The sequence below is a fragment of the Carassius gibelio genome, chromosome B14 (genome assembly GCF_023724105.1).
Source record: "Carassius gibelio isolate Cgi1373 ecotype wild population from Czech Republic chromosome B14, carGib1.2-hapl.c, whole genome shotgun sequence".
NCBI lineage: Eukaryota > Metazoa > Chordata > Actinopteri > Cypriniformes > Cyprinidae > Carassius > Carassius gibelio.
This window is the reverse complement of record NC_068409.1, coordinates 20,714,712-20,741,024: the sequence shown is the minus strand read 5'-3', so window position 1 is coordinate 20,741,024 and position 26,313 is coordinate 20,714,712. Positions and strand designations below refer to the sequence as shown.

Here is a 26,313-nt window from a genome sequence, read left to right as displayed (position 1 = left end):
CCAAAAAGAGAGATCAGTCACAGGCTTCCAGCTTCCTGACAGGAGCTCCTTCGCTTTCAATCAAAGCGTTTAGGCAGAGGAGGACTCTCATTCCCACGTCTACAATGGACCTCGCATAGGTGCAAGGCAACAGGTCTGAATCAATCTCCTGCCTTCTATCTCTCCCACACGCTCCACACAAAGGCAGCCGAAGCCACCAAGTGTGTGCGGTGACAAAGCAGCAGCTTTCATCCACAAGGCCTTTCAGCGCTCAGCTTTTGAACCGTCGTTCCTACAGAGGGGTTCGTATCCAGCGCGGGCCTTTATATAATGCTCAATTTTACCATTAGACGGAGAGATTGACCTCTGAATGTGGGTGTTTTTATCTAGTGGGTGTGAAAGTGAGGCCGCTGAGTGTGGGGAATGATGGCACACACACAAGCTTTCATAAAGCACTTCATCACGGACTGTCTTATCTATGTATCGACTACATCTATGTCTCTCAAGTTTGCATAAGAATTTGAAGAAAAAAAAGAACTGAAGAAAAAGGAATTTTAAATGTCTAAATGACCAACAAGTGGGCGGGCAATATGCAAATGATTTCAAGTCATTGAAGCAAGTCGTTTTTAAAACAATTCCCAAGTTGTCAACATGAAACCTATGCTAGTCCTAAGCTAATGTTTCCTGCTGAATAATACACATTAGTAGAAGAATCCACCGGTAATTACAAATACAAGACTATTGTCCGAAAGGGGGAAAAAATGCTGGAATTTAATTTCGAACTAGTGTTGTCAAAAGCAACGACTGTGAGTTTCAAGTCAGTACTGTCATTTTTTAGACGTCCATTTCCCACTAACATTTGAGCACTGAACCAATGAAGTAAATGTAAACATGTAATCATATATTATTTGCAAAAAGGGTTGCACATAACATTGTAACACTGCAATCTAAAAATAAAAATAAACCTTTGAAAGCAGAAGTTAAAATTGACTAAACAAAAAATGAGCAAAACGGCTATTTTGATTACCCCATTACAATTTACCTTTAGTGCTATCATTCAAATACACTTTAAAATTCTACATATTTCACATTTTTTGTCAACTAGAAATATTTCAGAAAAATGTATATTTTAGTCCGAGTTATTGCACTCCTATTTCTCTGAGCTCTGTCTGAGCGGCAGCGCTCATTCTAAATGAAGTTTGTGGAGTTTAGCAGAGAATTTGCAAAGTAAAAGCTCATGCACTTCTGACAGCAAAAATGGAAATATTAAAATATGTATATTTTAACATTTACAGACTGTGTACATACCTGTGAAAGGTAAGTTATGCATTAAGGAAAACAACACATCTCAGACAAATTAAACAGCGTGTCTCTGTCAGACTCACACGCAGCCTTTCTATCAGAGCATATGATGGGCTTTGAACTGAAACTATAAACTATAGATAGGCTACTAGGAGAGAAATAAAAGGCAGAAATTATTTAAATGCAAACAACAACAACAAACCCGCTCTGATTGCATGTTTGAATACTGCGTGTTGATTGAGGCATCACTAGACTTTTGTGTAGTTTAAATTGTAACAGCATACTTTGAGGTCAAAATGCGTAGCCGCTACGCAAAGTGCGTACAGGTTGGCAGGGCTGCAGCAGTGCATGTGCATTGCAAAGACACAGCACCATCTATATAAACTTGTATGTGTGTTTATATTGTTATTTATTTGTGTGCACATCCCTGTCAAACACTGGCAGCCTGAGGTGTGTAAGGTGAGTGATTTTGGCACTGTGTATGCGTCAGACATCCAGAGGTCCTGTGGGTGTAGGGCCCGCAGGTGTCTGTCTCTGCCCATCAAAGAGATCTTCACTGGGCCTCGGGCATGGCGAAAGAACAGCTGAACCTCGTGGAGAGGTGCCACTCTTCAACTCTCTAGGGTCTGTAGACCCAACCCTGGGCACCTGGGACCCCCTGCTCTTCTTCAGACCACACACACCCGCATATGCCGTGAGATGCTACAGATGTTTGTGTGTGTGTTTGTTCTCTATATAGTCAGAATTTTACAGGGCTGTTGGAATGTGGACTTTGGTAAAGACTGATCAGATTAGAATAGACAAATTGTTGGAGTGCAGGGGCCCACCGGAGATCGGGTTGCCATGAATAATATAACCCCGCAAATTCAATGTGCACTAAGGGACTGAGTGATGTACGACTTACACATGTACAGCATGTGTAAGCCCTGTTAACAGGTCTGCAGAAGGCTAACGGACATGAATAAAGCCCCTTTCATATGGTTTTTGTCATCTTTCCCCAATGCACCAGGGTAAAGGGCCAAGTTTTATACTTTAATAATAATAATATATAATGTTTTATTTTTAATAATGACAACAAATAAAATATATTTATTTTATTTACTTAAAATTTTACATTTTACTATTACAATACACTTTTATTATTCATAAATATATTGATATTTAAAAAAAATATTTGTTTTGATTTAATTTATTTATTTATCTACTTATTTATATAATTTACTTACATCATTATTTAAACAATTTTAAGTTATATGTATTATTTATTATTTAAAAAATATTTCAAGAAATAAAACATTATTAATAATTTATAATCAAAAGAAAATCAATACTGAATAATATCAATTGTTTTAATAAATTAAAAGAAATAACTAAATCCAAACAAAGCAAGGTGAGAATTACAATAATGCAAGGAATCTTAAGAAGAAAAAAAATAGTATTTTATAATAAAGTTTGCTTAACATAAAAAAATAAAATACAAAAACAAGCATATTTAGACAAAGATAATTCACTTTTCTTGGCCCACCTCATGCTGAGCATCTGTGCACTTCCTCTACACATACACACATCATCCGCAGGAGTGCAAGAATAACTGCACTCAACCCTTTTAGACTACACCTTGTAATTTCATAGCCCAATTCATAGGTACACGCATACCTGTCAACAAGCATCTTTTCATCTCGAAGCCAAGAGCTTGTGAGCCATGTAGTGTGCTGTGAAGATTTACTTTCAATGCAAAGAATCCAGCTCTTTGCGCACTCATGTTAATTCCATAGAAAAGCTTTGGGTGCCAAGTGTTACATTTATTCTGCTAACTGAAAGAAGCCACAGCGAAGCTTTAAAAAGAAAAGCAACGTCATGAGCTCCTTTTTAATTTGAACTGAATACATGTTCAGTAAACAAAAACAAAAAAAGATGACTTGCAAAAAATGCAATAGGAATATGGCTTGTTTAATAAAGCTATAAGCCACAAGAGCCGGCGTCTTACAGTTTTTTTTTTAAACATGGTTAGGGGGTATACATTTAATGGAAGAAGGTGAAGCCATAATCCTCTTAAACTGTATGACGTTAAGTGGTTTGTTGCATGTATGAAATGACAACAATAACATGATAAAAGCCAGCAACGTTTAAAAACCATTTTCCACTATAATCGTTCTTCCGCCATGTAAAATATTGCTTTCACATAAATGTAATGTGATAACACTGTTAAATACAGAATTAAACTGATGCTGGTCACAGGTGTGTGTGTGTGGGTGTGTATACTGGCTCCCGTAAAACCGCTTCAAATGTGGCTAATCCAGTACGGCTTCACTTTTACTGAAGATAAAGACACAATGATATTTTTCACACAAAATGCAAGATCATAAGTCTCATCATTAACATAATGTGCTTCCACACATGCCTTCATCTGAGTGACTGAAATAACCTAATTAACGCTAGGCTGAAAAATGTCCATGCACCTTTGCTGAAAGTCACGTCAGATCTAGTTAACAGAATGGCAGGTACCCACAGAAGCACACGCATGCACACACATACAAAGAAGAAGTGAATGATACAACGCCTGGTCTGCAGTGACAACTGTCCTCTGTGGGTTTGCGTGTGTCCTCGTGTGTGCTGGAGTGTATCATATCTCTATGCAGACAGGCCTATTATTGCCAGCATATTTACACCTATGTGCCAGCAAAGCAGCATGTGATAAACACAGAGTGATGAGTGCGGTGTTGATCAGTCAGTGGTGGGGTGATAATGAAATCTGAAGTATGAGCAAATCCACTAATCAGAAATGTCAGCTATCAGCGGCTCTTCATCATTACACAAACAGATACTCAACATATTCTCTCCTTTACAAAGCAATCAAAACATCTATTTTTGTGTTCACTGTATTATTTATTTTGTTACGAGAGCTTCAATTTGGAATATATTTTTATTTTGTTGAAACTAAACGTACTGTATCTAAAACATCAAAACAATGAAATATATGTATAAATAACATTAAATAATATCCATGGATAAAACAGCTAAAGAATTTTAAATATTTTTTTTTAAACATTTATATAATACAATTCAGATACATAAAAAAAATAATAATAATAATTTTTGTTTAAAATAAAACAAATTAACAAAATATTGAATTTTTAATGATTTATATATATATATATATATATATATATATATATATATATATATATATATATATATATATATATATTTATATATAGTGTGTGTGTGTGTGTTCATTGAAATTTTTCTATGAACACTTATATTCATATTTATTTAAGAAGATCAATTTAATTTATTATTTAAATTTTTTATATTTACAATATTTCACCTTTAACATTCTCCATAATATAAACAAACCTATATATATATTTATAAAACAATAACATATTTCATGAAAAAAACAAACTTTAAAATTACTATTATGAAGCATAGCTAATAATTCCATATAAGAATCTTGTAGAAATCGAATATATCTTAAAACATATATTAGTCATATTAAGCTTAAAATGTTGAACCCAGAGGGTTAATATAATGAATCCTTGTATTTAATCTTTATTGTAGAAATATTATCTTGTTTCAATAACATTTCAGTCATATTTTAACATGACTTTATACTTTAATATTTATAACTTTTAGATATTCAATATTTTACAACTTATTTAACATTTCTCAAAACATTATTTTAACAATCATCTTATAATGTGAATTTATTATTTGAATCTTGTAGAAATCTAAATTGGCATAAAATAATAAAATATTTTTCCCATTCTTAGCTTAACATGGCGAGATAAAGAGAGAAAGAGAGAGAGAGAGACTAATAATGGGATGAGTTTACGATGGGCTAATGGGATAAGTGTAATATAGCAGACAGACAAGAGGAAGTACACAGCATTCTGAAGAAGGTTAACAGAAGGATCTTAATCTAAGCATCATCTAGAGTGGTCTGGATGTGGCAGATAGGCTCACAGCAGCTCTCACTCATGGCACTTGTCCAGATCCCTACTGCACTCTCACAAAACCCCACCGGATCAAAACACTTCCTTCCCAATTCAGCAGTTTGGGTCTGGCCTTGATGGTGTTCTTAACACCCTCCACGTGTCCCAAGAAGAAGGCTGATCCTCATTCGAGCACTGACGGCGTGCTCACCGTTTGTCCGAGTGCAGGCTGGCACCGGCCCCGGGATTCTTCCCGGAACAGAGCAGCACATTAACATGGGGATTGATTTCCCCATTCCTCCTACATGCCTGCAAACATGAGTTGAAATCATTCATTAAATCTGCCTCTTTGGAAAACTGAATAGATTACATTGCTTATCTCAGCCAGATCAATAAATGTAAGCAATGGGCAGATTAATTGCTTGTGACAGGAAAAAGCAAGCAGCGATGTTTGTGTAGACGGCAGGGAGGAGAGAAACACATACAGTGGGCACGGAGAGTGCTTTTGTAAATCTTAATTCAAATGCTCTGTCTGGGCTCATGGTCAGTCTGGATTTGACCGTCAGATTGTTCCATTACTCTTCTACCACATAAAGATGAAGGTGAATCAAGTGAACAGAGAAGTGAAAGAAAACATAAATAAATATCAAAACATATCCTACATAAACCTACTTTCCCGATATGAAAATCAGTATTTCAGAATCTTGTGGACGCATTATTATCCAATGAGGCTAATTGGGAAATATGGCTGTTATTAAAGATCACACAACTATAACACAGCATTTATTCTAAATAGAAATCTTTTGTAAAAATAAAAGTCTTCTTAATAGAGATTTTTACTGTTAAATGTGAAATTTAGCAGTTTTCTAAATAATTGTATTAATTTCTTGCTAAATAAAATTATTAATTTATTTAAAAATGGTTGTCTATATTGTTACAAAATATTTCTATTTGGAATAAATAATGTTCTTTTTATTCATCAAATAATCTACAAACAAACAAACAAATAAATAGATAAAAATAATTAAATAAATAAAGGACCATGTGATACTGAAGACTGTAATAATGGCTGATGAAATTTAAGTTTTGCAATCACAGGACATTACAATTGAGGATTTATAAAATGGAAAACACTGATTTTGAATTTAAATCATATTTCATAATATTACCGTTTTTACTGTATTTTGATCAAATAAATGCAGCCTTGAGCCTAAGAGACTTCTTTAAAAAATGATAAAATAAACTTTTGAATGGTTTCATATTTTTTTCCCTTTCTCTATTTATTTATTTTTTTAAATGAAAAACATACAGAATCAGAATCTTGAATCTTATAAATCTTAAAATAGTGTATTGCTAAAAGAAAAGAAAAAGAAAACAAAAAGCATTGTAATAATTCTAGCACATAATTGAGTCAATGAGGTTGAGAACCATATGCATATTTATAAAACGATCAAGAAGTTCTATGTCGAATGTAGTAACTTTTCTCACTCTAAATGATTTTAAATACAGTATTTGAAATCTATTACTTAGAAAAGTAATAGCATACCTTTCCTCAACAAGCCACACGAGTTTTAATTCATGTCTCTAGCACAAATTGTATATTATGACTTATGCATTATGACATTGCCATAAACATAAGATGAGTCAACAACATTTACCTCAGCAGTTTACAATTAAATAAATCGAACAAAACAATGCTGATATGCAGCAGCCAAGAATGCTGTGAATACAGTCAAAGCATGGAAAATAAACTGGATAGACAAAGAGATATGAGAGCAGCGGAGTGTAACAGTTTTAACCCTGTGGCATGCGTGGTGTGCAGGGATCAGGACGCAGTAAAGAGGGTGAGAAGAGAGAGAGAGAGCGAGCAAATACAAATAGAGTATCTGTGCTCTCTCAGTGTCTCAGTGTGTGCACGGTGTTAAGATGGATAGCAGTATGCCACAGGGGCTCCCTGTAGAGAGATGTAAAAATAGCAGCCCACTCTTCCTCTTCTTCCCCACTCTCATCCTCATCCCTCTTTTATCCTCTCCTTTGTCTCACCTCTGCCCTTCTACTCTTTATCTTTCCTAATCTTTCATTCACTTATGCTCTCTTTGTTACACGTGCAAACACAGGTATTTCTCGGTCTGCGAATGCCACGCTCGTACGTCCAGAGCGAATGCTTGAACCGGGAAGTGGACAAGAGAGTTCTGGGTCAGCGAGGACAGGCCGGGATGGGATGGGATGGGATTGGGGGTGAACGTGGGAGAGCTTTCACCTTGGCACAAGCGTCTTAAATACAGCCGAACAGCAGGGCTTGTGGGAGGAGAGAAGTGGAAACCTTGGTGAAGAGTGGTGTAGAAGACAGAAGAGGACTGAGCACTACTATGTCAAGAGGAAGGTGTCTCAACTGAGGCGTTGGGCTTATGAGGTCACATATGAGATGGAAAGAATATGGATTTTATTGAACTTTGTGTCATGTGCTTCAGCTAATCAGGTGGCAACTGACAATAAATAATAACGGACGTATTGGAAAAAAAGGTTTTTAATCTGGATATTGCGGCAGCCGCTATCAAAATGTATTTTTTAAATGACTCATTTGTAACATTTTAGACATTTAGAAATACGCTCATTTATAACATTAAACAAAACATCAGAAATGACTCAAATTAAATTTTTAAGAAAAGTATAAAAACAAATAAGCTAACATATCTGACATCTAACTAATACCATAAGTACTGTTTATAGCTTATTATGTTACACATTACTATGTATGTTTATGACCCATGTATGTATCATGTAGTTCTGCAACATGAGACTGAAAAGTATTAAAGCTTACCTTATATAGTTACGAAAAGATTTGGATGAGCTTTGATATATCTCAACCTCTGGTTGATTTGAGACTATATATTTATATGATTCCTTCTGCATTTGCTCCATTTCATGATATCTGACATTTCATTAAAGATAACACAACGTCTCCCCTCAGAAGTCTGTTTGCAGGGATGACTGAACGTCTGGATCTAGAAATCAAAAATTAGTGAGTGAGTAAATATGCAGAGGCGGCGGGGGTAAAGGACATTGTGAGCTCTGGTCAGTATGAGAGAAGAGTTGTGAATCAATAATGCATATGCAGAGATGAGATCAGATCTTAGCCCAGTCCTCTGACAAGGTGAAAACAGAACAGAACAGGACAGAGAGAGAGAGAGAGAGAGAGAGAGAGAGAGAGAGAGAGAGAATGACATGTCATGTATAGCTGAAAATAAGAATGTTTACTGTGTAGAATTAAGGATGTTCTGCAAACGTCCAAATTTTAAATAAAAAATGCAATGTTGAATAAAAGCTGCACTTAAATGGTTGGCACTGACCTGCTCATACACAGAACATGCTCGGATGTGGCTTTGGTTTTGTGCCAAATGCAGATATACATACCACACTTTATATAAAGAGCTGGGCACAAATATAGTTATGAGATATACATATTTAAAACCCCCAGCTAATCAGTACAATCTGTGTTTTAGAACTAGAAACTGTTAACATGTTACCTTTAGAAGCCTAATTAGAACAGACACATTAATAAACATCAACACAATGAACGGAAGTAATGCAATATTGTGAGAAAACAAACCGCAAAATGTATTCGATTGTCTCAGCACAACGTTACTACAGATGCAGCTTCTGTTCAAACATCGCAGTGTAAAGACAAAAACATTAAAAAAAAGACCAGAGGACCAAAGCATGGGGCGGCATGTGGGATGCTGGGTTCTGACTGATGGCTGATCAGCATGACCCCGCACAGCCCTCCACTCCACTAACTGACAGCACCACCACCATCACAACCGGCCCCACGAAAGCCGGAGTGCTTACCATGGCAACGGCAACCACAAAGCTCTCGAATTCCCATTGTCTGCTCTTTAAAACATTAAAGTTGAAGAGAGCGCGCGAAGCAGAGAGTGAGAAAGAGAGCGAGCTATCAGTACTCATAAAGGAGGATGAGAATCCAGGGCACTCCACAGCCATTTACAATGGAGGACCATGAAAATGAGGGCAAAACAGGACACATGTTCTTTTTATCTCTCTCCCAATACAAGATATAATGTGATCACTTAGATCTGATTCAACAAGAACATGGAGCACAACCTCTCTCCACTCAGGGAAGGAGGCCAAGTTATCCGCCATTAGCTAGTATGTTCTTCAGTGCGTATATGTGCGGCTCTCTTCTGAAGCCTAGTGCGCACCTCATCGAGGGACCATTTTTAGGCATCACAGGTGTGCCCCAGATGTGAAGTTTGTTTCCAGAGCAAAATTATACAGCTTGTGCATATCCTTCACAAATATGGCAATCCCAGAATGCACTGCAGTAAGTCAAGGGAAAATGGTAATGAATACATTTTATTCAGTAGTGAAAAGTGTTAATAGAAAAGTTTAATTTAATTAAAACACACCTCTTCACCCATAATTTGGTGTTACTTTTTTTTTTTTTGGTAGATATAAAACAGGTCAAAAATTAACACTTGTCAAGTGTCAAGTGATAGTCTAAAACTTTCACCTAAAATTAACTACTACAAAAATAATTAAAAATATGCATTATTGATTCTTTCATCCTGTTTATCTTTATCTAGATCTATTTAAGAGTAGTCTAATTTTGGGTACTGAAAATAGGTTCTTATTAATACTTTTTAAAGACAGTGCTTGCCACATATTTATAATATGTTTGGCATTATTAATGGATTTTGTTATACATAAAAATACAAAAATAAAAATAAAGTTGACTAACCTTTATATTTCTGACAAGGACTACATTTGCCAAAACATAATTTTTTTTAATATCTAAATATTCATCACATTAAGGCATAAAAACAAATATTCTATAAACAATATTAAAGTGTTATCATTTTTGTGTGAAAAAGAAAAAAAAAAATATTCACAAAATATTTTGGACAACAAATATAACAAAAATACATTCTAAATAAAATATTTACGAAAAATGGTTATCGGTTATTTGGCTGGCTGTCGTCTCAATTTACTCTCCATTGGCAGATCCAGGGGGGAAAAAAAGCTTATTTAGAACCCTACTTGTGAGCTTCCATTTCGGTCAGGATGCTGTCTTAGAAGGTAGCTGGCTTTGTGGACAGCATACAGCTCACTGGGTTTTGGAGCAGAGCCTATGTATGCATCTTTATGTGCGTGTGTGCAGGTCTCAGGTGCAGCGAGCAGGATCTCACCCTCATCACTTCACAGAGACAGGTGGATTGGAGAGCCAGGGGGTGTAGGAGACAGTCTGTCACACCAGTGACCCCCAAAGAGCCTACCTGTACACTGAGCCAATCCTCATGCTCAACACACAGGCACATGCACACACACACATTAGACATTCACAACGATTGATGGAAACAGCAGTTGTGCTGCTGGACAACAGTCTATAAGACAATTTGTGAGCATCACCGATGCTCTGAGGGCTTCAGCCTGTCTGCTGAAATGCTCTTTTGAGGGTCACAGTGGTAGAACAGACTAACAGATGGTCTCTCAGCCCACACTCAATGAGCGAAGTGACCACCAACACGAACGGCTACAGAGAGGAGAATGAACGAATGCCATTCAGTCCCAACCACCCACCCCAGATTCTTTTCAATCAAATCAACACATTAATAAATAAAATCCCCCATCTGAAATGGCACTATTACCTTTGGATTCATTTATGAGGAGAAGTGTATCGTTTCTGGCTGATAGGCTGGAAAGAAATGAATGCTTGGCAGAAATCAGAAGTGATGTTAATCTCCAGCACAAGCTGACCTCTGAACCTGTTCCACACTACACACTAATAAAATAAATATATTATTTAAAATAGATTTGTAATCCCAATATGGCTTAGCGTGGTTATATAAAAAAGTGCGATCATTCAGCTCATGATAACAGTGTTTTCTGTCTCAGAGAGAAAAAAAAAACCCATGTCAAGTGTTAGTATAATTACTTCTTTCCTATTAAAGTAGTCTAAATAAATTTATTATCGCAGAAAAAAAATATCGCTATGTCATTTTTCCCCCAGCATCATGTAGCACTAACACATGCTCATGACGTTTGTTCAGAGAATGTCACAGCGCAAACATAGGCTTCTCTCTGTAAATTGCTTTTATCCCTGCACGTGAGCGTGTGTGTTGTGTCAGGCAGTTCAAACAGAGTTTTTACGACGAGGCATGAAAGCGAGTTGGGCGGATGTGTGCGTTTGATGCGAGGTTGAGCAGTCTGCTGAATGGCTGCCAGCGTTCTATCAACAGCCCAGCACACTGCCAATCGGCCGAGAAGGCTTGGAAAAGAGCAGCATCTGTGTGTTAATTCATCTCTTTGTGTGTGACCTGATTGACTGTGAGGCTTTGACGGCACAATACTTACACACCTTTTCTTGTGTACATGGGAGGAATGAAATGGGAAAAGAACAGCCTGTGTGTATATATATATATATATATATATGTAACAGTATTAATATTCACTTAATCCTTGTTAAACATTTTATTCAATTTAATGTTATTGTATTGTAGGAGCCATATATTAATTTATTTATGGTGTCTATTTAATCTAATTCAAAATATTTTTTTTATAATACTAGATTTTTTTTTCTTTTTCATCTTCAATTAATTTATTAGCATTACTATTACCATGGTATAATTTGTAATTGCATTTTATATATATATATATATATATATATATATATATATATATATATATATTGTGACGAGTCAGCTGCCTCCTCCCTGATTATCACCGGCACCCCGTCCTAAATCGCCGCCCTTCACCAGGCTCCCGACTGGAGTGGGTGTGTGAGAGGAGGGGCGCTGGACGAGTCAGGGCTGGCGGCGTGTGATGGGGCACACCTGAAGGAAGTGGAGCCTCATTACCGCCGCTGTTTAAAAGCCCAACGCGCCTCTCCTCAGGAGACCGGTCTCTTCCCCGTGCATGCACACTGGTGTCCTCGTGGGTCCAGGAAGGGTGCGTTGAGGGACTCCCGCGCCACCAAGACGTGAGCTGCCGGACCCGCGATCCGGAGGAGAACCGCACCCGTTTACACGGCCGACGGGCCAGGATGCCGGGCCGTCCATCCCCTACCAGCGCCGCGGCCAACGAGAGAGACGCGGCCGCTAGGAGAAGCCGCCGCCCCTCGCGCCCCGGACCAAGGAGGGGAGCGCGTGCGGCCGCCGGACTCCGCCCCTTGCCTGGACCCTTCCTTGATGAACACTGCCCGACCTACACAAATCCCGCAGCACGACGAGGACACCAGATTCCCTGTTATTTTGGACACTTTCCCCCTTTGGCCACTTTTATTCCCTTTGTTTTATGATTTCTGTTAATAAAAGCCTCTCCGAGGCCTGACGCCACGCCCACTGTGTCTGTCTTGTGCTCCTCCCGTGACACTATATATATATATATATATATATATATATATATATATATATATATATATATATATATATATATATATATATATATATATATATATATATATACACACACACACACACACACACACACAGTACAACAAAACACAAAAGTGATTTTATATAAATAAAAATAACATTAAATGTTTCAATTCATGTTCCAAATAACGTTCATGAAAGTAAAATGTCAAAATAATTGTGAAATAATGTTCATTATTCAAAGTAAAAAATCCATTTACAACAACATTCATATTCTAACCTGTAATAAAATATATAAAAGAAAAATCCTTAAATACAGTAATTTAATGTCATCTAATGTTCTAATTATGCATGATATTGTGACACAATGACATTTTAGTGGGTGTCTTCTGTAAATCACGGTAAAAATGTATGATAGTCACTGAATACACACATATATACATGTGTATAAGACATAAAAGAGATAAACATCTGGACCGAAGTGGTGAAAAATCTAGATTTGCATAGAAGGTGGTGGTGAACACTTAAAATAAATAGAAATAAAATAAATAGAAGAATTGTCAGCTCTGGCCTGCCACGTCCACCTCCATACCACACACACACAAACACTCCTTATCCTGTTTACAACGTGTCTCCTGATCACAGTCGTACTCTGATGAAGTAGTAGCTGTAGATCTCAGGTTAAGCACCTCGATCAGAGCAGCCCGTCTCAGCAGCACTGATCTGACAACAGGCCTTTAGCGTAATAGGTTTGCGTAGCCCTGCCCAGAAGCGCTTTGGAAAGAAAAGCCTTTAAACACACCATTCCAACCCTAGGAAGACTTATGCTCCATCTCCATGTATCTGTCAGAGAGGATGTTAGAGAAAACTGCAAAGTCACATGCAGCACTCCTTTAAAACAGTCAAGTCACGTGCCAGCCTATCCTGAGCCGAAACTAGCATGACAGCAGCATCGCGGTGTGCACGAGTTCTCATCTGAGGAGATTCCCTCAGGGAAACGTCTCTTTTAGATCTCGCAGACATGCAGCTGGCTCAGAGACGGCGCTGCAGACGGGATCATTAAACCCCCATTTCCTAATCTGTCCCTTCAACCCACCATTACACCCTTCCTACGGTCCCCGGCTCCTCTTATACACACACATGTACCGTCTGCGCTATCCGTCATCATCGAGGCAAAACACGGCCCCCCTGCAGCAGCACTAATGCAACGCAGAAGCTAATTAACAGAGCTTCCTGACCAATCAGCACGCAGATCCTTCCCATAGACTAATACGGCATGATTGATAGGGGCTTTTCTCTTGGGAGATAACCACTTATTACACGCATGATCCATGTGCAGGGCAGAGACCGGAGTGGGATGTTGCGCATAAGGATGCTAGCTCTTAAATGGCGCGATGCCGTCGTAGCCTACACACAGACAGCCACTCCACAAGTGCTTAACTCACAGAGTCAAGCACGCTTATTAGCAATTACTTCTCTTTGTGCGTGTGTGGATATCTAGGGTTATTTCATTCCTCTTTTTCTCTTACAGAGCGGCGTGTCATCTGTCCAATCCAATTTTATTAATTAAACAATGAATTTGTGTATTAATGAAATGCAAACAAAGAGCAGAGCTTAACATTCACAGTGCCATGAAAAGGAACAATATTGACTAGATCTCACTGAGCAAGACGGTCCAGCAAGGCCAAGGTCACGGGTTTGATTCTAAAAGAGCAAATGTGCTGCTAAAATGTTTAATTGGATTTTTTTGTGGGGGATAAACCAATGCATAATTGCAAACGCAAATCTCTTTTCTATGTAGCAGAAGTATATATGTTCTGAATTAAACCCATCTCAATATGTCAACATCACCACCATCTTGAAAAGGTCATCCAGTTTGGGTTGAGCTCATCCGAGGTAGCCGCTTGACAACCTAGTGTCATTATACGCAAGATAGCAAGACATTCACTCAGAACAAGAGGACAAAACCTGATGCCTGTGTGAGCACGAAGCTTGTCGCAGTCTGTAACTGTCAATTTGCTTGCATGTGTTTATGTTTGACCTTAACCTTTTTAATAAGGCAGATGTGTTGTTGGTGTACTGCTATAATTAGCTAATGGCGTCTAGGTATTCCTCACAGTGATCAGGTTTAAAGATTAAATATAATTTTATCTAGGATCCAAGACGAGGTAAAAAAGAAAACTCTAAACAAGTATTGAAATAACAGGAAATTGTATTTACAACACATTTAATGGTAACAATTTGCATAGAGGGTAAAAATGGAAACTGAATGGAAGTAATAAGATAATGTATACCATTCATCAAGATTTATTTGTAAAATATTTACAATATTTTTATAAAGCTAGGGTGCATTAAAACAGTAAGGACATTTATGTTACAAAATTATATTACAAATAAAATAAAAATAATAAATAAAATAAAATAAAATGTATATAATAATAATAATAAATATAGCTGCAAGCAGCGATGGCGGGCTCAAGCCACCAATGCCATCGCCACCCCGGTGGCATCAGGTAAACTGTGCCCAGCGGGCACATGCATTCACAATATCCCTCTGGCAGTGAGGTTTTAAAGGATACGGCAGTTAAAGGGTTAATCCGAATCATCTAGACTTTAAAATCACATTCACAGAACAATATATATATTAGTAACACTGTACAATAAAGATTTCATTTATAAACATTATGTTAACATGAACAATATTTATATAGCATTCATTCATGTCAGTTAATATTCCAAACTTAAACATGAAAACATTGTTTTATTGTGATTTTTTTCCAAGTACATTTTGCCAATTCCAAACCATATAAATCTTAATAACTACCATTATTTTTTATTTAATCATTTATGAGTGCTATACAATAGTCCAGGAAAGCTGGAAGAGAAAAACTCCTTATATTCATGTGTGCAGAATTATTAGGCATGTTTTCTTTTACAGATGAAATGCGCTAAAATAGACTTTTAACTCAAACTGTAAGGTCGAAAATTATGAAATACCCATGAGAAATATCAAACTCAAATGCAATACAGAAATGGATAAGTTAAGACTTGACCATTGTACAAAAAATACTGACTGGGTCATGAGGTCAGAAAAGAAGAAGAAAAAAGCAGGTCAAGAAGAACTGACAAAAGGAATTGCAAAATAATTAGTAATTAATGTGAAGATTAATTTTTAGTCAATTCTGCAAGACAGACTTTTCAGGAAAGGAGGTGGAATAAAAATGAGCTCCTAAATCTTAATCCTGGATTCTGGAAGATATATTCCTCAAACCATCGAACAAGAGGAGGTGGTGCTGGTCCTTCACGAGTCACTCTAATCTGTTCATAAAGCCTATATATAAAGTCTTAATATATAGTATTTCACAATACTTCATGGTATTCTAATTAAATCATTTTTTGGAATCTTAAGTCTCTCAGAGCCTGACACCGAGTAATTCTGGAGACTCCAGGAAAGTGGCAGTTCTGTAAAATGTTGGCGCTGGAGACTAAATGCACCCTGATAGTTTCACACCTAATTCACTTAACACACACACACACACACACACACACATTACCCACAGTGACAGTGGGACTGAGTGACATCAGATGTATGATAGTTTTTTTTAATTTTCTATCATCCATACAGTGTTGTATAGTCATGAAACTATGGTCATGAGACCAGTCATTCTGAGGAAATATGCCTCAGAATGACTGGTCTTCTATGTGTACATTTTTTTTTAAAAAGTGTTTAGAAGCTGCACTTTAAAAAAATAAAAAGACATTTACTGGTTCCTTTTTTACTATTATTTCAAAAAACATCACGGCAAAACCATTCAAGCTATCCAAAATTCATTCACACCTGTTGTGTAAGATTAATTCTTTAAACAGTGGTAAAAGAGGATGTGGTGCTGAACCTTCAAGAGTCACTCAAAACGTATCTGTCCATAAAGCCTATAAAGAATTATTCTTAATATACAGTTCAAAATACTTCAGCTTGTTATTCTAATTAAGTGAGGGTCATTTTATCAGTAAAATATATACAATTCATTTTTTTTTTACAGATTTCTATAAATGATTTAAATCATACTCGTTTCTACAATAATTATTTAAAAGTAATCCTATAGCTCCCTCTGGTGGCCATTATTGGTACTAAGAATTGCAAGCTTGATTTATAAGTTATGATAGTTTAAATTTTATGCTGGCTCTTGAAAGTGATAAAGCTATGAAACTTACTGTGCTTCCTTCAAATGAGGACTTCTACTTATATAAAAAATTATGAAGATTTAGAATGAAAAATTGTAAAGATATAGTAAAATAACTATTGTATTTTTTTATGTTACTATAATAAATCTCTATGGCAACACCATTAAAGCTATCCTAAACCCATTCACAATTTAACATCTCAGTATATTGGCATCATGTTGAAAAAGGAGTATGGAGTAGTATGAGTAGGAGTATGAATTCATTTGCAGGCTTTATCATAAATCCACAATAAAATTTCTGAGTTCTGTATCAATCTGTGTTGTTGTTTGTTTATTTTTATCTTTTATTTTTCATAGGAAGATAACTTACTCTCATTTTTAATAAATGTGCTTATAAACCAAGGACAAGCTATTTATAGCTGTATTTATAAACTGCTTACTACTGACTATTAATATTGGGACAAGGCTTTATAAAGCATGAACTGACTATTTAATAATGAGTGCAGTTATTATAAAGTGTTATCAATGAATTTGCTAATGTTAACAAATTAGACATTATTTTACAGTGTTATCAAATCCTTAAATGACTCATAAGCATTTGTGAAAGTTCTGCTTGTATTACAGCTTAGTCTTGATCTGTGAGCTGAACAGATTTACTGTTACATCCATGAGATTATGTAAATTAAAATAAATATAATGTCACAGGATGTCATAGGTCAGTATCAAATGAGTTTGAAATTATTATTTGCAGCACAAATAAGGTTTTTTTAGGATTTTTAAAAATCCCTAAAACTGTCAGAAAAAGGTTAAGGCCTAAGCTATTTCTATGTGAGTGGCTAATTGTATTTTTGTTTTTATAATTGTAATACACAAACTATGAAATTATACAAAATGTATAAAAAGATAAATAAATAAATACGCACACATTAAAAAAGCAGCCAAGTCGAATGAGTTTCCTTTTTTATATAGATTAAAATTGAAGACAGAAGCAAGTGGTAAATGTGGTCACTTTAATATTCAAATCCAGTAGATCCAGTTTATGTTCACGTGGCTGTTTTCGTTTATATTCGCCAAGCTATTATGTGTTTTGAAATAATCTTGTCCGTGATGTGTTCATTCGTACGACGAAAGACAGAAACCTGCAGCTCAAGAGATACATGTTATTCTGCTAGTCGCGCTTTCAAATAGTCTTGCACACTTAAACAGGTCACAAACACCTGCATTTAGCTCTTGTTGTGTTACAATGGGTTTGTTGTGTGCATTTGTGGTAATATTTTATTTAAAAAAGCTCTTAAACAAGAATAAATTCGTTTGTTTTGAGCTGGAAACTGTACGCGCTGATCGGAGGCGTGATTTCAGATAGGCAGCTGCAAATATTTCATTTTCACACAAACAGTTCAAAAACATCTTAATTTAGCTCTTGGTGTGTTCTAATTGGTTGATTGTGTGATATCGCTGTAATAATTTATTTTTAAAAGCTTTAAAACAGGAATAAATTCGTTTTCTCTGAGCTCTTTACTCCAGACGCTCGTGATCACAGCGGTGATTCATCTCTCCTATTTCTCACGTATCTCTGGCCAGAAATAATTTATCCATGAGCCCTGAACCGGTAATAATCAGATATGTTGGTTTAGCTTGTCAGTGTGAATTAAATCTAAGTATTTGTTTGTATTTTTAACCGATTTAAAAGTGAAAGTAAAAGTCCGGGAATTGAACCTGTAGGGGCGCTATTTCTCTCAGACAATGGAAGTCTGAAGCACATATACTCAAACAGAGGGACAGAGTGAGATGAGATGTCTGACAGTTTTTTTTAATTTTCTGTTATCCATACAGTGTTGTAAAGTCGTGAAACTATGCATATTTCCTCAGAATGACTTTTTCATCTGTATGAAAAAATTCTTTGACGTGTTTGGAAGCTGCAATTTAAAAATACAATAATGATTCCCTTTGTAAGGTCATTTAAAAAAATCACCACGGCAAAACCATTCAAGCTATCCAAAATCCATTCACAATTTAAGTTCCTATCAGAAATACTGATGTGTGTTCAGAGTTTTGTGAAATTCTAAGCATGTTATTTGCCTCAAAATCACCTGAGAAGTATTCCAGTTTGACATGTTGCCACGGCAACAATTTTTTAGATATCAATATCCCCCTTGCAGATTTATATCAGCTTTGTTTTAACATTATTCTGATGAAGTTTGAAGCAAATCGAGTAATAATAAGATGCTGAATTCAAATCATTTTGAAAATGACACACTTCCTTCTGCCAGTTGGTGGCGCTATAACTTTGACTCCTAATAGTCACATATATGCGATCGACATCATACAACGAATAATCTGATGAAGTTTGATTAAAATCAGGAAATGTATGTGGATGGTATTAGACACTTCCTGTTTCTAATTTCTCGCCATAATTTCAACGCCTCGCCACGAGCAAACCGTTCGAGATATCAAAAATCCCCTGGCAATTTTTCATCCCCAGTGTCTTGAGATCATGTTGACCGAGTTTGACGGCAATCGAGAAAAAAACCTATGACAAGTATTTCAAATTCCAGAGCATGCGCTTTTTACATAACTCTAAATAGCTGACTTCCTGTTGGGTGGAGCCTATGACATGCAATACGAAAGTTGTTCGGCACGATGAGATCTATATGTGTACTGAGTTTCATATGAATATGTGCAAGTATGTGTGAGCTATACATCAACATTTCTGACTGTGTTCCAGGGGGCGCCGTAGAGCCCCTGTGCCACGCCCGGGTCCCAGCCTCTGCAGGCTCCTAAAGGCCACAGATTCCAAAGTGTGCGCAAATTTTCAAGAGTTTTTGAGTATGTTAAGGACCCCAAAAGCCCCCACAACTTTGACGAAAAATTTGAATACTAAACCCTAAATAGCCAACTTCCTGTTGGGCGGAGCCCATGATATGCAATACAAAAGTTGTTTGGATTGATGAGATTTATATGTGTACCGAGTTTCATACGTCTACGAGCAAGAATGTATGATATATGGCCCTCCATATTCCAGGGGGCGCTGTAGAGCCCCTGTGCCACGCCCGTGTATCAGTCTCTGCCCGGCCCTAATGGCCGCAGGTTCCAATCTGTGTGCCAATTTTCAAGACTTTTTAAGCATGTTAAGGGCCCCAAAAGCCCCCGAGACGTTGGAAAAAAAAAAAAATAATAATAAATATAGCTGCAAGCAGCGATGGCGGGCTCAAGCCGCCAATGCCATCGCCACCCCCGGTGGCATCAGGTAAACTGTGCCCAGCGGGCACATGCATTCACAATATCCCTCTGGCAGTGAGGTTTTAAAGGATACGCCAGATAAAGGGTTAATCCGAATCATCTAGACTTTAAAATCACATTCACAGAACAATATATATTTAACTTTAGTAACACTTTACAATAAGATTTCATTTATAAACATTATGTTAATATGAACAATATTTATATAACATTCATTCATGTCAGTTCATATTCCAAAATTAAACATTAAAACATTGTTTTATTGTGATTTTTTTTCCAAGCACATTTGAACAATTCCAAACCATATCAATCTTAATAACTACCATTATTTTTCATTTAATCATTTATGAGTGCTATACAATAGTCCAGGAAAGCTGGAAGAGAAAAACTCCTTATATTCATGTGTGCAGAATTATTAGGCATGTTTTCTTTTACAGATGAAATGCGCTTAAAAAAGAGTTTTAACTCAAACTGTAAAGTCAAAAATTATGAAATACCCATGATAAATATCAAACACACATGCAATACAGAAATGGATAAGTTAAGACTTGACCATTGTACAAAAAATGCTGACTGGGTCATGAGGTCAGAAAAGAAGAAGAAAAAAACAGGTCAAGAAGAACTGACAAAAAGAATTGCAAAATAATAAGGAATTAATGTGAAGATTAATTTTTAGTCAATTCTGCAAGACAGACTTTCAGGAAAGGAGGTGGAATAAAAATGAGCTCCTAAATCTTAATCCCGGATTCTGGAAGATATATTCCTCAAACCATCGGACAAGAGGAGGTGCTGCTGGTCCTTCACGAGTCACTCTAATCTGTTCATAAAGCCTATATATAAAGTCTTAATATATAGTATTTCACAATACTTCATGGTATTCTAATTCAATCATTTTTTGGAATCTTAGATCTCTCAGAACCTGGCACATTGTAATTCTGAGACTCCAGGAAAGTGTCAGTTCTGTAAAATGTTGGCGCTGGAGACTAAATGCTCCCTGATAGTTTCACACCTAATTCATTTAACACACACACACACACACATTACCCACAGTGACAGAGGGACAGAGTGACATCAGATGTATGATAGTTTTTTAATTTTCTATCATCCATATAGTGTTGTATAGTCATGAAACTATGCATATTTCCTCAGAATGACTTGTCTTCTATGTGTACATTTTTTTGAAGCATTTATAAGCTGCACTTTAAAAAAATAAAATACATTTACTGGTTACTTTTTTACTGTTATTTAAAAAAAAAATCACCACGACAAACCATTCAAGCTATCCAAAATTCATTCGCACCTCCTCTGTAAGATACATTCTTTAAACAGTGGTAAAAGAGGATGTGGTGCTGATCCTTCAAGAGTCTCTGAAAACGTATCTGTCCATAAAGCCTATAAAGAATTATTCTTAATATACGGTTCACAATACTTCAGCTTGTTTTTCTAATTAAGTGAGGGTCATTTTATCAGTAAAATACATAAAATTCATATTATTTTTCTTTGAAAGATTTCTATAAATGATTTAAATCATACTTGTTTCTACAATAATTATTTAAAAGTAATCCTATAGCTCCATCTGGTGGCCATTATTGGTACTAAGAATTGCCAGCTTGATTTATAAGTTATGATAGTTTTAATTTTATGCTGGCTCTTGAAAATGATAAAACTATGAAACTTACTGTGCTTCCTTCAAATGATGACTTCTACGTATATAAAAAATTATGAATAGTTGGAATTAAACATTTTAAAGATATAGTAAAATAACTATTGTATTTTTTTATGTTACTTTAATAAATCGCTATGGCCACACCATTTAAGGTATCCTAAACCCATTTGAAATTTAACATCTTCAGTATATGGCTTCATGTTAAAACAGTTTGGTGTGAACTACTTGTGTCTTCTTGGAGGAGAATTAATTCATTTACAGGCTGAGTTTATCATAAATCCACAATAACATTTCTGAGTTCTGTATCAATCTGTGTTGTTGTTTGTTTATTTTTATTTTATTTATTTTTCATAGGAAGATAACTGACCCTTTACTCTCCTTTTTAATAAATGTGCTTATAAACCAAGAACAATCTATTTATAGCTGTATTTATAAACTATATATACATAATATACTACTATATATATATAATATACTACTGACTATTAATATTGGGACAAGGCTTTATAAAGAATGAACTGACTATTTACTAATGAGTGCAGTTATTATAAAGTGTTATCAATGCATTTGCTAATGTTAACAAATTAGACATTATTTTACAGTGTTATCAAATCCCTTAAATGATTTGTAAATGTTTTGTAATGATTTTATTGACCTACAAGCATTTGTGAAAGTTCTGCTTGCATTACAGCTTAGTCTTGATCTGTGAGCTGAACAGATTTACTGTTACATCCATGAGATTATGTAAATTCAAATAAATATCATGTCACAGGATGTCAGAGGTCAGTATCAAATTAATTTGAAATTATTATTTGCAGCACAAATAAGGTTTTTTAGGATTTTTAAAAATCCCTAAAACTGTCAAAAAAGGAAAGGCCTAAGATTTCTATGTGAGTGGCTAAATTTATTTGTTTTTATAACTATAATGCATAAACTATAAAATTATACAAAATGTATAAAAAAGTACAACAGTTATTCTTTTCCAATATTTTTTATTTATTTAATTTTTTTTTTTTTTTTTTTTTTTTTGGATTTACATTTTAAAAAAATAGCCTACTGCATTCATTCTAAACAGCTTGAATAAAACCTGTTAATATTTATTATAGACCACTGTAACTGTGTATAATCTAACAAACAAGTTTATTATGAAAATAAAAGTGTGTACACCAGATAAATTGGACGATAAAGGAATTGCTAACAATAGTATAATAGAGCATGTTTTAGGTTTTTAGGCGTTTAGATGCAGAAATGGACAAATCAAATGTAAAATCAAATGTAATTGATTTAATTAAATATAGATTAAGTCTTGTTAGAGCAAAATAATAAATAAATATGTACACACATTAAAAAAGCAGCCAAGATGAATGAGTTTAATTTTTTATATAGATTAAAATTGAAGACAGAAGCAGCTGGTATATGTTAAAATCCAGTAGATCCACTTCAGATTTATTGCTCAACAGTTTATGTTCACGTGGCTGTTTTCGTTTATATTAGCCAAGCTATTATGTATTTTGAAATAATCTTGTCCGTGATGTGTTCGTTCTTACGACGCAAGGCAGAATCCTGCAGCTCGAGAGAGAAATGTTATTCTGCCAGTCGCGCTTTCAAATAGTCTTGCGCACTTAAACGGGTCACAAACACCTGCATTTAGCTCGTGTTGTGTTATAATGGATGTATTGTGTGCATTTATGGCAATAATTTATTTTGAAAAGCTCTTAAACAAGAATAAATTCGTTTGTTTTGAACTTGTGACACTGTGCGCGCTGATCGGAGGCAGTGATTTCAGTTAGGCAGCCGCGAATATTTCATTTTCACACAAACAGTTCAAAAACATCTTAATTTAGCTCTTGGTGTGCTCTAATTGGTGAATTGTGTGATATCGCTGCAATACTTTATTTTTAATAGCTATAAAACAAGAATAAACTCGTTTTTTCTGAGCTCATCATTCCACACGCTCCTGCTCAGAGCGGTGATTCATCTCTCGTGTTTCTCACGTATCACTGACCACACATCAATTATTAATAAGCCCTGACCTTATAATAATCATATATGTTGGTTTAGCTTGTCAGTGTGAATTAAATCCAAGTATTTATTTGTATTTTAACCGATTTAAAATCGAAACCAAAAGACAGTCTCCTCCCTTTTTTATTCCGGTAACTGCACCTGTAGGGGCGCTATTTCTCTCAGACAATGGAAGTCTAAGCACACACACTCAAACAGAGGGACAGAGTGATATGAGACGTCTGACAGTTTTTTAATTTTCTGTTATCCATACAGTGTTGTAAAGTCATGAAACTATGCATATTTACTCAGAATAACTTTTTTTCTGTATGAAAAAAGGTTTTGAAGTGTTTGGAATTTAAAAATGCAGGAAAATTAATAATTCCATCTTTATTGTCATTTTAAAAAATCCCCACGACAAAACCATCCAAGCTATCCAAAACCCATTCACAATTTAAGTTCCTCAATGTTTTTTCAACATGTACACCAAGTTTGGTGTGTATAGTGTTACTCTCCTCTGAGCAGTATGCATTAATTCACAGCTAAATGTAAAAAACAATCCACATTCAAATCAAAATAGCCGACTTCCTGTTGGTCGTAGCTGATGACTGTGAATTAGAAAGTTGTCCGTCTTGATAAGCACAATTTTTGTACTGAGTTTGGTGTCTGTAGCTAAAACTAACCCCCCCACTTTTGACAAAAGGTGGCGCTATAGAGTGCCTCTTCCACGCCCTCTTATGAAATTTTGCCAGTGTCTAGCTGTCACTAATACTGATATGTGTTCTGAGTTTGATGAAATTCTAAGCATGTTATATGCCTCAAAATCACCTGAGAAGTATTCCAGTTTGACATGTTGCCACGGCAACAATATTTTTAGATATCAATATCCCCCCAGCAGATTTATATCGGCTGTGTTTTAACATTATTCTGATGAAGTTTGAAGCAAATCGAGTAAAAATAAGATGCTGAATTCAAAGCATTTTGAAAATGACACACTTCCTGCTGCCACTTGGTGGCGCTATAACTTTGACTCCTAATAGTCACATATATGCGCTCGACATCATACAATGAATAATCTGATGAAGTTTGATTAAAATTAGGAAATGTATGTGGATGGTATTAGACACTTCCTGTTTCTCATTTCTCGCCATAATTTCAAAGCCTCGCCACGAGCAAACCGTTTGAGATATCAAAAATCCCCTGGCAATTTTTCATCCCCAATGTCTTGAGATCATGTTGACCGAGTTTGGCGGCAATCGAGTAAAAAACCTATGACAAGTATTTCAAATTCCAGAGCATGCGCTTTTTACATAACTCTAAATAGCTGACTTCCTGTTGGGCGGAGCCTATGATATGCAATACGAAAGTTGTTCGGCACGATGAGATCTATATGTGTACTGAGTTTCATATTAATACGTGCAAGTATGTGTGAGCTATACATCAACATTTATAACTGTGATCCAGGGGGCGCCGTAGAGCCCCTGTGCCACGCCCAGGTCTCAGCCTCTGCAGGCTCCTTCAGGCCACAGATTCCAAAGTGTGCGCAAATTTTCAAGAGTTTTTGAGTATGTTAAGGACCCCAAAAGCCCCCACAACTTTGACGACAAATATGAATAATAAACCCCAAATAGCCAACTTCCTGTTGGGCGGAGCCTATGATATGCAATACGAAAGTTGTTTGTATTGATGAGTTCTATATGTGTACCGAGTTTCGTATGTCTATGTGCAAGTATGTATGATATATGGCCCTCCATATTCCAGGGGGCGCTGTAGAGCCCCTGTGCCACGCCCGTGTATCAGTCTCTGCCCGGCCCTAATGGCCGCAGGTTCCAATGTGTGTGCCAATTTTCAAGACTTTTTAAGCATGTTAAGGGCCCCAAAAGCCCCCGAAACCTTGAAGAAAAATAATAATAATAAATAATAATAATAATAATAATTAAAGCTGCAAGCAGCGATGAACGGGCCCTCGCACCCGGGCTCACCGCCATCGTGTGGCTTTAGTAAAAAGGTGAACGTTGAGGAATATGCATTTAATGTCCTAAATATAAGTGGAATATATCAAAGTATATCCCATATATGTGCCAATCTTACCGTTGCCAGCAGGTGGCGCTATCATTATAATGGAATTTTGGCCTTCAGATGTGTTCAGGCCAGGACTCTTATCAAACATGTGAAGTTTGGGGAAGATTGAACATTTTATGCCTGAGTTACAACAACTCTTGCTGTGGCAAGACATCAAATTTTGTTATGGCGCCATGGAAACGCCCTTTAACAAAAACTCAAGATCTCCAAAAGTTAACATTGCACAGGACTTTAGATTAGACTGACCACAAAATATATGTTAATCCCAAAAAAATTATAGGAGTAGTTTGTCGCAGCGTAAAACATGTCACTTCCTGTTGCCAATAGGTGGCGCTATGACTATAACTGAATGCGGGCATGTAGATCTGTTAAGGGCAGAAGTTTTATCTAACATGTGAAGTTTGGGGCAGATTGGACATTGTATGTCTGAGTTACAGCAACTTCCTTTTACATGGCGAAACATCGAAATTTGTCAGGCCGCCATGGACACGCCCTTTAACGAAATTTAAAGATCTTCGCAATTTAACATCGCAAAG

At 36.1% G+C, this 26,313-nt stretch overlaps 1 protein-coding gene across 6 annotated transcripts in view; it reads right to left on the bottom strand.

The window, feature by feature from the left end:
• tenm2a (teneurin transmembrane protein 2a) overlaps positions 1–26,313 on the bottom strand; it is a 404,535-nt gene that overhangs the window by 163,421 nt on the left and 214,801 nt on the right. The gene's annotated exons all lie outside the window — the stretch shown is intronic.